The sequence below is a fragment of the Myodes glareolus genome, chromosome 12 (assembly GCF_982192425.1).
Source record: "Myodes glareolus chromosome 12, mMyoGla1.1, whole genome shotgun sequence".
NCBI classification, from domain to species: domain Eukaryota; kingdom Metazoa; phylum Chordata; class Mammalia; order Rodentia; family Cricetidae; genus Myodes; species Myodes glareolus.
This window is the reverse complement of record NC_142037.1, coordinates 53499900-53513414: the sequence shown is the minus strand read 5'-3', so window position 1 is coordinate 53513414 and position 13515 is coordinate 53499900. Positions and strand designations below refer to the sequence as shown.

The 13515-nt window shown below is 33.2% G+C and overlaps 1 non-coding gene across 1 annotated transcript; it reads right to left on the bottom strand.

Moving 5' to 3' along the window:
- Positions 1-12352: 12352 nt before the first annotated feature.
- LOC125392502 (U6 spliceosomal RNA) lies at positions 12353-12459 on the bottom strand. Its single transcript, XR_007229561.1, has one exon. It is a non-coding gene; the product is annotated as a U6 spliceosomal RNA (small nuclear RNA).
- Between the last annotated feature and the right edge of the window lie 1056 nt (positions 12460-13515).

The following is a 13515-nucleotide window of genomic DNA, read 5'->3' as shown; positions in this document are numbered from 1 at the left end:
AAATTAGCTGGTTGAGAATGAAATGGAAACAAAACTAAAGGGCACTGCCTAACTGTGTACAGATAAGGATTGGTTTAATACACAGATGCAAGAAGTAGTAAAACATAGTTTTCAATATAATAAAGGCATCACTTTTCATTATGCATTAAATTAATATGAATTAAAGACTTAGTACAAGATTCAATAAAACACTGAAAGTTCAAGTTCCTGAGACAGATTGCAAACTTGACAGTGTCTTCATGACATACATGGTTGCTCTTTTGTTTGTTTATTTGTGTTGTTGAACACATAAATGTGCATTTTTGTCATACTAGAATCAGCAATTTACACAGCAGCCAATTGGTCCTCATACTTTTAAACAGGTAAAGGAGAGACACAACATACATTTCCCTAAAGTATGATATTCTGCTATACTTATAGATAGATGTCTAATGCGTTTGTCACCAGAGAGGGTTCTCCCAGCAGGTACAGTTATCCAGAGCCAAACATAAGACAGAGCTCAGGGAACTACATAGAACAGAGAAAAGAAGGATTACAGAAGCCAGAGTTGTTGAAGACAGTAGGAAAATGTAGCCCACCAAAAACACTAAACAGGATTCATACGGATCACAGAGACTGAAGCAACAAACACAGAGCCTACTTGGGTTTACATACATGCTGTGGTTTTTAGCTTAGGATTTTTGTTGAACTTTTAACAATGGCTATCTCTGATTTTTTTTGTATGCATGTGAGACCAATTTCTTCTCATTGGGTGGCCTCAAAACAGCCTTGATATTAGGGTATATGACTAGTCTTTTTGTATCTTGTTTTGCTAAGCTCCACTGATATCACTGGGAGGCCTGCTCTTTTTTCTGAAAGGAAATGGAGGAGCAGTTTATCTGAAGTAGAGGAAAGCAGTGCTGTGTAGGAGGGAAGAAAGGGGAAGTGGCAGTTGGGATGTATTGTCTTAGAAAATAATGAATATATAAAATAAATAATAAAACAATGATAAAATAAAAAATTGTATTGATTGAAATCTGACTCAGTATGATTCCAAAAGTACACAATATAATATTTTCTGTATTTTTATGTTTCAAATAATTTCTAATAACAGAACTCAACAATAGTGAAATTATACTGCTATTAATTGAGAAAAAAATAAAATGTTCATTAAAATGCAAGTCAAACATTGCATTTAGCTGTCATAACAGAAGTCATAGGTGTTGCTAACTATCAAACTTTTCTGCCTAGGTGAATCTAGGAAGCCAAACACAAACAGATATAGGTGTGTTTATTGAAATAGATTGTCAATTTTAAATTTAAAATATTCTTTGAATTACAGTCATCCATCCTGTGATGGGTAAAGCAGTTTCTGTAAAAGTCATGAACCCACTGCAGATTGTAAGGCAATTATAATCTGGACACTAATGTACGCTTGGGACTTTTATTTGTCTGAAAATGCCTGAAGATTTTAGTAAATTTATCTGAAACTTTGAAAAACATAAGGGTTGCTATATTTAATAATTTAAATTATGTGATTTGCAAGTTTATTTTGTTTCAGAGGGGTCAAATCACTTTGAGCGTTAATGAAACTCTGAGGTGGGCAACATACTCCCTAGTGAGAGACTAAAGAGAGATTATAAGAAGAAATCTTTAGACTTCCTCAGAGTAAGATAACTTCTGTATCACCTGGGTCTTTCACTAGACGTATTAGCATTCACTATCCTAGAGGATTTTGTTTGTTTGCTTGTTTGTTTTTAATTTCATTCATTGATTCTTCTTTCGTCCCAGAAACAGAACAATTTGGAAGACTTGTCACTGTGAGTAATCCCTTCAGTGATCCTAAGCCTCCTTTCCTTGTTACTTTTAATTAACTAACATGTCAATCAGATTTGCACAGTTTGTGTTTTCACCCATTATCACTGTTTGTATAGACTTTCAGTTTAATCTGTATGTATATTACATCCACCCACTTCTTTGATAAGCCTGGGTTTTTGTATCTCAGTAAGGGTATTTTGAAAGTCTGTATTTTCCTCATGAATGCTTATCCCAATCTTAGGAAGACCAATACTGCCATCTTAAGGCAAATTAAATTAACTGCTTTTTAAGAAAGATCCCCAGAGTTATGCATTAGATTTGCAATTTCTGCTTCCTTGTTTTACTTAAAATTCAATCTGATTTTAGGAAAAAGAAACCTGATTCAGGATTAGGTATTATTTTCTCAATTTGCTCAAAAATATCCAAGGGTTCATGTTTTAATAACTTCAAATATTTATTTTACCCTAACATTTACTTTAATTGCTGTATTGTAGGCCTTTCTCAAAATGGTTAATTGCCACCTGAAAACTATGTGCAGTATATTCAGGAGTAATGAACTGATAGTGGGAAACATGTGTAGGAATTCACACAATCAGCAGTGTTCTGCTGCTTAATTCAGTACAATTGTTCTCTATTTCTTCTGCCAGATGCAGGGATACCCAAGAGGAAGTCATGGTTGCCCTGAAAATACATAACTTTCGCTGGGTGTGGAGATGCCTAGTTGTAGCCTAATACTTGGAAAAAGTAACTTTGAGTTTTAGAGTAGAGTGCGATATGAAAAAATGAGAGAAAGAGACAGAAAGTGTGAGAGCAGTGAGAGAGAACAGTATAAGACTAGGTCTTAACACGAAGAGGGTTGTAGGGTAGTAACAAGACAGTGTTCAGTTCATAAGAGGTCAAGGTGAAAAGCCATGGATATGCTGCTGTAATAAGGAGATGTGGACAGTTTATTATTCTGAAAGCTGCATAGCTTAATTTATATCCTAAAACTGCATAAACTGTATCTTGCTTATCACTAAATTTAGATAATAATTTAGGCTTCATTAAAAAGTTACACACATGAGGACATGAAACAACTCTTACTTCATCTTCCTCAATTCTCTCTCGGTTGCTATATCCCTTTTAACATTTAGAATTTCTGACTGTTAGACAAAGCTATATGCACGTCTTGATTAAAGTCTGTCATTTTGATCTTTCTAGTCTTTATAAAAAACTTCATGTTCTAAACACTAACATTCAATTATGTCCCAAACCATGTGAGTCAAAACCTACTTCTTCTACTCAGACTATTAACATTTTTTAAAGATATTAGCTTTTTTTGTATTATAAAACACACAAACATATGTAACACATATGTAAATATTTTTCAACCACTCTTATGTGTGCCCCTAATTGTAAGTGTAGGTTTGCATATACCAAGGTAAGGATGTGTCTAAGTAGGAAAACAACCTCAGTAGGATATGATTCTCACCTTCACCTCACTGATAAAGGACCTCTTGTTCAATGGCGCATTGACCAGTATAGCTATCCCTTAACCTTCAGGAATTCTTCTGTTCCTAGCTCACAACTCATATTTAGAATTCAGGGATTATAGATAAGTGCTTCCATATCCAGGCAAAATGGGATTTCAAATTCATTTTTCAATGCTTCAACATCAGGCAGTTTGCCATGTAAAACAATTCCCCAGGACAAAATCTTATCCTGAAACATTCATCTAGAATGGTAAAATAATTCTGCATTTCATTATAAAACCTGTTGTATCAGTTGGCAAGAAAAGGCTGATGAGCCTTTTTATTCCCTGCCTATCATCAATCTATGTGAATTTCATGTTTCCACTTTGAGATGTTGACTTTTCACTGTTAACGTTTGTTTCCTTTCTCTCAATTTCATTTGAGTTACTGCTTGCTTGACCTTAAATCAGCCTTTTCTCATCTGTGTGCTTGCAGAGACCTTGCTAGTTTTTAGAATTTATCAAGCCAGTCATCTCTTCTCTTTAATATTCTTTTATTTAATTTTTCAGTAGAACCCAGAAATTTTTCTTTGGAACTGTGTGGTGATTATAGTTTGCCTCTTTGTATTGCTGTTCATAAATGTTCAGCTAATGAAAGTAGCTTTGTCACAAGAGAGGGACTCTTACTTATCTTTGAAATATTTTTTCTATTTATCCTTGTGCACAATTTTTGTCTATAACATGAAATGTGTCTTAAAATACATTAAGTAAGCTTATTGATACATTTTGCTTAAAATATCAGGTATTTGCAGTAATTGGCTAACTTTGCATTTGTGGCTTGCTATTATTTTTGCCAATATGTAATTTCTGTCTTTTGTAAAATTATGGAACACAGTGTTCATTAGTGTAAGACATATCTACTTGCATATTTACCATAGGTATTAAATTATATTGCTTTTTCTTCTTAGTTAAACTTACAAAAGTCTTTACATAGGACTTAAGGTAAATGTTAAATTTGGAGAACAGATTTCTTTTCCTTTTTTACACCATCTCCATCTATTACCTTCGCCTTGTATTTACTTTCCTCTCACTCCTATTTGTCCTCCTCTATAATTTCTTCTGTTTTCATATTTTCAGCATTATCTATTTCTGCATATTTTCTTTTTTCTTTTGCTTTCTGCTCAAGGCTATCTTTCTGGCCTTGAAAATCTTAGCCAAGGATATAGCCAATACCACTAAATATTTACTTTTGTTAGTTTGATTGTTTATTAAGACAGGGTTTTTATTTTTCTGTTTCTTCTGCAGGATTCTCTGGGCCAGAGGGGTGAAAGACACCACAAGAAAACTTCCAGAATCAACTAACCTGAGACCATAGGGGCTAACCGGGACAGAACTGACAACTAGGTAGCCTTCATAGCCCTCTGCCCTATGCTATAGTAGTGCATTTGGTCCTGTTGTGGAACTCCTGACAGTTAGATCAGAGGATGTTTCTTACTCTTTTTTCTGATTTTAGGGACACTACTCCTCATACTACGTCATCTTGCCCAGCCTTAATACATGGTATACTGAAACTTGACATGACATAAGTTTTTATATGCATGGGAGACCTGCATTTTTCTAAAAAGAAATGGAGGAGTGGATTCTTGGGGGGCAGAGGTGTTTTGGATAGAAAGGACTGGGAAAAGGAGGGAGAGGAAACTGCTACCTGGAAGAAAAAATAAAGAAAGGTTCTTTCATGTTTTCTCTAAACCTTTAAAACAAATCATCCTCCTCCGTCACTCTAAGTAATTTTTGCCTAAAACATCAGGTTTTATGAAAGCTTCAAAAAATAAATATCTTGTAATTGCAATATTTGCTTACAGAAAACTTTATTGGAACTTAGATATGGACAAGACCAGAAAAAATAAATGTAAACAACTGTATAATTATCTAGTTGTAAAGTGAACATAACCAGAATAAAAATGAAAATTGGTGTAGAAATAAAGTGACTGTTATTATAAGGAACAAAAATTGTACTGTCAAAACATAGAAGCATACACACACACACACACACACACACACACACACACAAGCAGTCACCAAGTCTTTAGGATGAGAATTAATTGTTTAGATGGGGAATAGAAAGAATAGCCTTTTTGATCAAATCAACATTTAATAAAGCTAGATTGTGATAAAATAGAATATCAAATGTTTTAAGTGAATTTTTCATTCAGACTTAAATTGTTAGGTAGATTTGGACCATAGACCTGAGAGGATGTATAAGAAAATATTTTCTGCAAATAAAGACTGCAATAGATTTATTCATTATTTTACCTCATTTTGCAATCAGACTGACTCTTCCATAAAAGAATAGATGAAATAGGTTATTAATTGCCATAATTATTTGTATATAAAGTTTAACATGTTATAGAATGTAAAATACATTCTTTGTTTCTAATGGTCAATTGAATGATTTATGGCATATTTACATACTTTACATGGTAGAAATCATGTTTTCGAATTCTTTGAATTTACAATATGTTTGAAAATATGTAGTTTTCAAGTCTAATATTAACGAAAATAGACTTTACAAAATGACTTTGAAGTGATAAAACTTCAAATAGTTGGCTATTTTCCTTAATGTGTGTTAGAAAAGGGACAGCTTGTAAAGTCTCTAGGGCATAAAATAGGGCAACTTACTAGCCTGTTTAGATGTGAGACTTCAAAAGATAATCAGAGAGAACTATGCAGCAATAAAAAAAATAATGACCAGAGTGTGAGAATGCTCTCAAATCACTAGAAAATGAAGTTTCTTTTGAAGATTCCTTGTGAAAGCAAGATCTCTAATGTTAAATTTTCAATAGTGAAGTTCAACAAGATCTCATCTACTCAAACTTTTATAGAAATAAATATGCTTATTAAAGGTTAAAAAGGCTATAGACTTGACTATTTATAGTATACTTGCCTACCATGCAGATGACCTGGCCTCCAATCCTTAAAAAGGAAAAAAGAAAAAAAAACTAAGTAAAAAATGATGTTGAATGCATTAAGATGAGAAAATCATTTAATGTTAGTTTCTTTACAATCAAAGCTTTTGAGGCTTATAGATTCAGGTAGAAATTGTAATATTACCTGCCATTTACCGAGTTTTACAGATTTTTAACTTGGTGAAATTAATGGTTTAGGTAATATTTCTTGTTAAGTAGATACACTTTGACATGTTCACATTGAGATTACTTGATAGTTTGAATTTGGAATGCCCCCAAAGACTCATGTAGTTAAGTGCTTGGTCTTTAAAAGCTTATAGTAATGCTTTTAAAGACTGGGAAACTTTGAAACATATGGCATAGCAAGGAGACATTGTTGACTCAGGTGGATCTTGATTCTGGGGCAACCTTAAGCATTCTATATTCAGATCTATCCCAATGTGAAACAATTGTACTATTTGGTCTTACAGCCAGATGGACGTTCCAAACACTGTACTGTTTATAAAGCAAGAGCCAAGGCAGGTGTCCTTTTCCTTGATTTTTTTTTTTTTTTGGAAAAAATACTCTATCACAGCTTTGAGAAAACAGAAATTGTAGAATGCTTAAATTCTTAATAGAATAATTGACAGAATCCCTATTGGTAATTCTGAATTATTCAAATTAAAAGTCAAATTCAATATGACTTTGAAACTACATGCAATAAGTAAGAAATGTTCTTACTTTACTCAGATTCACAGTGGAGCAAATATAACTGTATTTTAATTCACTGACATCAGATTTAGCATTATTTCATTTCCTTGACAGAAAAAAATTAATGTACATGATTCATGTAAAGATATTAAAGCCAAATTTTCCATGCAGAAAGGTTTGAATTTCACTTTAAATTCTCTAAACCAATGCTCTATTGAAAACAATTATTCTCCACAGTTTTATTCCAAACACCGGGATAAAAGTGTAGCAACAGAGTTCTGGGGAATGAGTTGCTGCTGGTTTTCCCGCATTGCACCAGGGTATATTAAAACTTGCTAAGATGTATACAAGTGCTTTCTTTTTAAGAAAGGACTGTGGAGATAGTAAAAACTTCATAGGAAGAAGGAGTCTGTATTGTGAGATATTTAAGATGTATTCTCACAGAAAAATCCGTTCTTGAAGTTTAATATTGATGGGCTTGAGAAGAGCAAATACAATTAATTTAAAAATATATTAATAGTATTTCAGCAGAGTATTGTAAATATACACAGATTTTTCTCAGCCCTTTAAAATGCATTCAGTGATAGGCATATAACTCTATTGTAATTCCATAGCTATAAAAATTGACCTTTGGATCAAATATATTAAAATATATGATAAAAATAGCCATAAGATCTATGATTATTAATTTATTTTATTCTGTTAATAGTGAAGGCTTCGAAAATAAATTAGAGAATATTTTAATCACTAAATTAAAGGCAGCCTTCTCTGGAGAATAATTTCTATCCAAAGTCATGATCCATAAAACTCTTCTCACAGTATGAATATTCTAAAAAGTTTTTTTGAATGACACCAGCTAACACTTCTGGAGTGTGAATGTCAGTCCCAAATCATTCAAAATTATATACACACTTGTAATGCAGGCAGTGAACACAAAATCAACATTTTGCGCGCTCTCTCTCTCTTTATCTCTCTCTCTCTCTCTCTCTCTCTCTCTCTCTCATTTTATGGAGTCAAAACTGACAACTAGAAAACATGCTTTAAAAATATATTTGATAGCACCCAGTGGTGGAGTGTACTGACCATGTTAATTGATGAGATTTTATTGACAAAATTGCTCTGCCAGAGTTCTCTTTCCTTTCATGTCAGTCTATCTGAATTCTGCTACACCATCAAGACAGGAAATTTTTTTTGCATATTTAGTTTCTAAATTTGGCATTGAATCCTAGATGTTTTGAGTTTATTTAATGCATTTGGTGATTCTTTTTTCTCCTGGACATTTTTGTACACATATGCTCAAAATAACTGTACCACTGTCAGAAAAAATAAGACAGAATATTAGTTCTTATGTGACACTAAAGTAAGTATTCAAAATCTAATTCAAGCAAATATGAATTACTCTAAAACTCACCAATTGTTTTTGTATGCCTCCCAACTATTACTGAAATATGATATCTTAATATTAACTTTGAGTTGTCTGTAAGAGATAAATGATCTTCAGTAAGTCAGAACTCTGTCTCGTTTCGTTTTGGCAGTTGTGCCTACCATGTAAACTGTGACATGTTTATGGTCCCAATATGAATTTTCACATGACACAGAATGGATAATGATCTTTATGTTAGGAAATCATTTACTATTAAATTGCATATTTCTTTGGTAAAACAATATCATTCTACCTATAATATTGGTACTAGGAGATGATGCTATTGGGAGAAACTTAGTACAGTAATACCTCCTATTTTCTAGTATAAAACTGGAGACTCTACTAGAAAGAATGCTATACACTGTCCTAAATGAATATGAAGGAAGAAATACAATATTTAACTTCAAAGAAAACCTTTCTCATGAAAGCAAAACTTAGAGGAAACATGTTAATTCTGCGCTTAGGATACCACAAAATGAAGTTAAATGAAACATATTTAGAGAAACAATTACACAGTTAAAATTAACTTCTCTTTTAAGTCCAATTTATATGCACAACAAACAGTAATTTTATGGTAAAAACATTTTTCTGAGTTATATCTGTTCTTAAAGAATAGAATTTCTTAATAGGAGTTCATTTTAATTTCAGTGTTTTTGTGTCTAAAATTGATTGTTCAACACAGGGTTTTATCACAGCATAGCAAACAGATAGGATTTAGATAATTTTTTTCTATCTTTCTCGTAAGTTCTAATTTCACCTGTATGAGTCCTTGGCACAAGCACACAGCTTGAAGGGAATGTTTCAATCAAACTCTGTAGGGAAATGCACTTAATATGTAACAGCGTATTTTTCTTCTGGTGTCTCCTGACATAAACTTATTTCTGAAACATTTCCTCCTCACCTTTTAGATGGTAAATAAGTATTTTGACATTCTACACCATTAACCAAAATAGAATTTCTGGATTTAGGACTGTCATAGTATTTTTATTAACACAATTATTTTTTATTGATTCCTTGGGAGTTCATAGTATGCACCCCAATCCCACTCATTTTCCAGGCCTCTACCCTTGTAGCCCCCCCGCAAAAGAATATTTTAAAAAATGAAAGAAAATCATTTCACTTCTCCAAGTTTCCCACCTCTCCCTCACACATTCATCTGCTTTAGAGGCCTTAGGAACTGCAGTGAGCCATGCAGTAGACCCTTTAGACAAAACAGCCTTACTTGCAAATCTTTATTGCAATGATTTGTTGGTATGACTCAAAACCTCTGACTTATGATACACCATTCATACTACAGCTTTCATCTAAACTTTTCTCAGATATCCTTCTTTTGCCCAAAGTCATGAAGATCCTGCTGATATGGTTCCACAGAACAGAGATGACTTCATGAGCTTCAGCAGGTCACAGGTAGGGTATATGTTGGGGTGGGCCAATTCAAAGCCTTGAATGTGGGTTTGGGTAATAACTGAGTCAGTCTGTTCAGGACTCCATTGGGATTGCCACCCTCAAGTGAGGGTCCAGACCAGATATTCCAAGCACATGGCATCAGGACCATCTCTCTCATATGCATAGTGAGGGGTGGCATCACGACTCCCTTTGTGGCAGCCAACAATAGAGTCAGTTTTCCCAAGGCCCTTGAGATTTGGAGGCTGGCTCTCCTGTGTCCATGCAGCTAGGGCCACATCTCCAAGGAAGGGGATCAGCTCTACCCTGAGGTGAATGGTGAGGGAAGGGACCAGTTCTCAAGTTCTCAAGTGCACAGGCAACCAGGGCCCTGATTTCCCATAGTCTCCAGAAGTAACCCAGGCACAGATATCAACACCTGACTGAAAAAAGATCATGGACCCAGGTATGACTGTCAGTCAATGTTCAGCCAAAAACATCCCTATTGCCTGGGGTAGCAACCAGCACACTCAAATGAATATGGGCCCAATGGCAATACGGTCTTCAGACATCAACATAGCAGCATCAGGCTGGGGCACAGACTAGAAGCACATTCTCAGCCGTTGGTGGTAACATGGGCCAAGGCCATCGACACAGGTGCATCTGTGGTAGGGACAGGGAACCACAAATATCCCTTGACTGCCACTGAGGCTCAGAATCAGCATGGCCCTAGGCAATAGTGCAGGCCATGCATATCAGCCTATTCCTAACAGTCTTTGAATCTTCAGTTCGGCTTCTCCTTCTCTCCCATCTCTTCAGCACACACCACTTTGTCATACTGGCACCTGGCCAGTATTGGTGGGAAAGATGCCATAATAATTTTTAAAGTTATTAAGCTGAAAGAATCCTAACACTTACTTTCTCTTTCTTGACTGTTGAAAATTTTGAAAAGTATTACCTAAACACAAAAGATAAGAATCATTATATTCCTGAAATAGTGGCACTTTTTTCTAATCAATGTCAATTTAGAATTTTTCTTGAAGTAAGATATTTACACAAACCTACTAGTATGTCTTTATCTCCATAGACATACATGGTAAACTATTGCCTATATGAATTATAAAGTAGTATGGTATCATTATTCATTTTTGTAAGCTTGATTACTTGAGAATTATTCCATAAATATACACAACCCCTGATAGATATGGTCTTTGAGAACAATCTCTATTTCATATTTTATTTTTAATTTTCAGTTCAATTTCTTAAACAATAGTGCTGTAATTAGGATATTTTTCAATAGAAAAGTTATACAGAATCCAACAAATTTAGCAGTAGAAGTATAAATGGAGCTCTCACTACATGATGGAAAAAAAACAACAACCAAAGCAAACAAACCATCAAGCAAAAATGGCAAATTATTTCTTTTACTTTAAAGGGTTCTAAGTAAAACCTATCAGGATAGGGAAAAATAAAATATAAAAACTTGAAATTTTTGACACTTCTGGCTATAAGTGATGGATTTGTTGTACCCTCAATTCATTTGCAGAAACCTCACGTATTGAAAACTCTAGCTTCCATAGGAGCCATTAAAACCATATAAGGCAAGGCCTGAAGATGTTGGATGAATAGTACTGATTTCATAATATTAACAGAGAAGCATGTGGCATAATATACTTGGAAGTGAATTGAGAATATCTCCAATTACCTGATTAATGTCTGAGGCCTTGACACTTCGTATCACTTCAATGTCACTGCCCTATTATAAAAAAAAACTGGAACATCTGGGGAAAGAACTTGGGCTTTTTAAATTTCTTGACATGACTATAATCAATATTCCTAATGGCATCAATACTCTTTCTATCATGTTTGTCTTAGTCTACGGCATTCATTTTAGCAATTATTACAGTATGTCTGCTACCTGACAGACAGTCTCTTCCCATGAGTAGCTCATGAAACAAGCTATGCTAGTAGGCAAGTCTATGTTAAAATATGATTCTATTTATGAGAATTTTCTATTTTTAAGATACTATAGTAGTAAAATCATTGATTCACCAAATATTTAACATGATTATACATTATGGAACATAGAGTTATTATTTTATGATTCATAAATATTCTGATAATGTATAATATGTTTTAGCTCCCAAATCACTTCTAAATCAAAGAAACATTGTTTTTCCTTAAATTTCAATTTTAACATTTAGAAAATTTTCACAATTGCATATTTTATTGTTTTTTAATTAATTCATTACTCACAAAGTTAAAACTTTTCTTCAGATTACATATTACAAATATAAATGACATTTATGTCTTCAAATTACACTTGAAGCATTAGAAAAAAATACCAGAGTACTTTTGAGTGTTAATAGGCTTAAAGACTTGTAAATGTTTCATTTAATTTTTGTACAATTACACATTGATTGTAAATCAATCCATTTAAATGCGAACATATATATTTATGTTATATTAAATTAAATGTACTTAATAAACCATAGCATATATATGTTATTTTTAAATGTATTACAAAATGTCAAATTATTAAAGTTATAATTTCCTAGCATTTTCCGTGCTTTAGATGAATCTTCGTCTAAATTTTTATTGAACAAAGGTAATGATTTTGGTAGTTAATTTCCTAGTTACTTTTAAAACTATGAAGGTTTTATGAATTTGTGTAACATTCTAGCACAAAGGCTATGTTAATCTTCTCTGTATTGTTCCAATTTTAGTATACATGCTGCTGAAGAGAGTACACTCCTAGTTGGGAATAAGTCAACTTTAGTTTATAAATGTTCCTTAATTTATAATTTAAATATTTATCATTGCAACTCTTGTACATGAATCAATGGAATAATATTGTTTTTCAACCATCAAGTTTTTGTGTGCTTAGACATTCTAACTTAGGAATTCAACAGAGAACTATAATTCTAAAAGTTTTGTAAAATAAGTCAGATTAAAAAACTGATATAAAGTATGTGTGCATAAAAGTACATGTAAACAACCATCTTACACAATGCTTTATTTACTATACATGTATAATACTTTAAAATACAGACATTTAAAGGCATCTTTGTCATAAAAATATATTTTGCAAAAGGTTATTATTATCTAATATTAAATAAAATTAGTTTATTTTTATTATATATATATATGTTGAAAAACAGACATAAAAATTTCAATGCCACATGATATAGTGGTATATCATTTGTGTTTTAATAAATAAAGCTTGACTAAAGAATAGAGGGCAAAGTAACCATACTAGTCAGCCATACAGGTCAGGAGTGGTAATACACCTTTAATCCCAGGACTCAGGAGACAGAGACTACAGATCTATGTGAACTCGATGATACCTTGGGATACACAAGACTGATCAAGAAATAGATCCAAGCGGTGACCTTTCACACTTTTAATCCTAGTGTTTGGGAGTCACATAACTTTAATCCTAGCACTAGGGAAGTGGAGACAGGAGAGATATGACTTGCTGGAGAGAGGAATGGTGGAGAGAGGAATGTAAAGTGGAGGAGACAGGAACTCACAACAATGTGGGGTTACAGGGTTCATAGAGATAGAATCTTCCTCTTTTGGTCTGAAGATATCTGCTTTGATAGAAGCAAAAGGTCTCTCTGGTGGTTTGCTGCTTTGCTTTTCTGATCTTCAAGTTGAATCCCAGTACCTCTCTCTGGGTTTTTATTATTAGAGCTACAACATGACATATATATAAAATATTAAATCTCAATAGAACTGAATTTTCAAATATTAATGATATTTAAAGAGAATGTTCATATTACTACTGGACAGTTCTTCTGTCA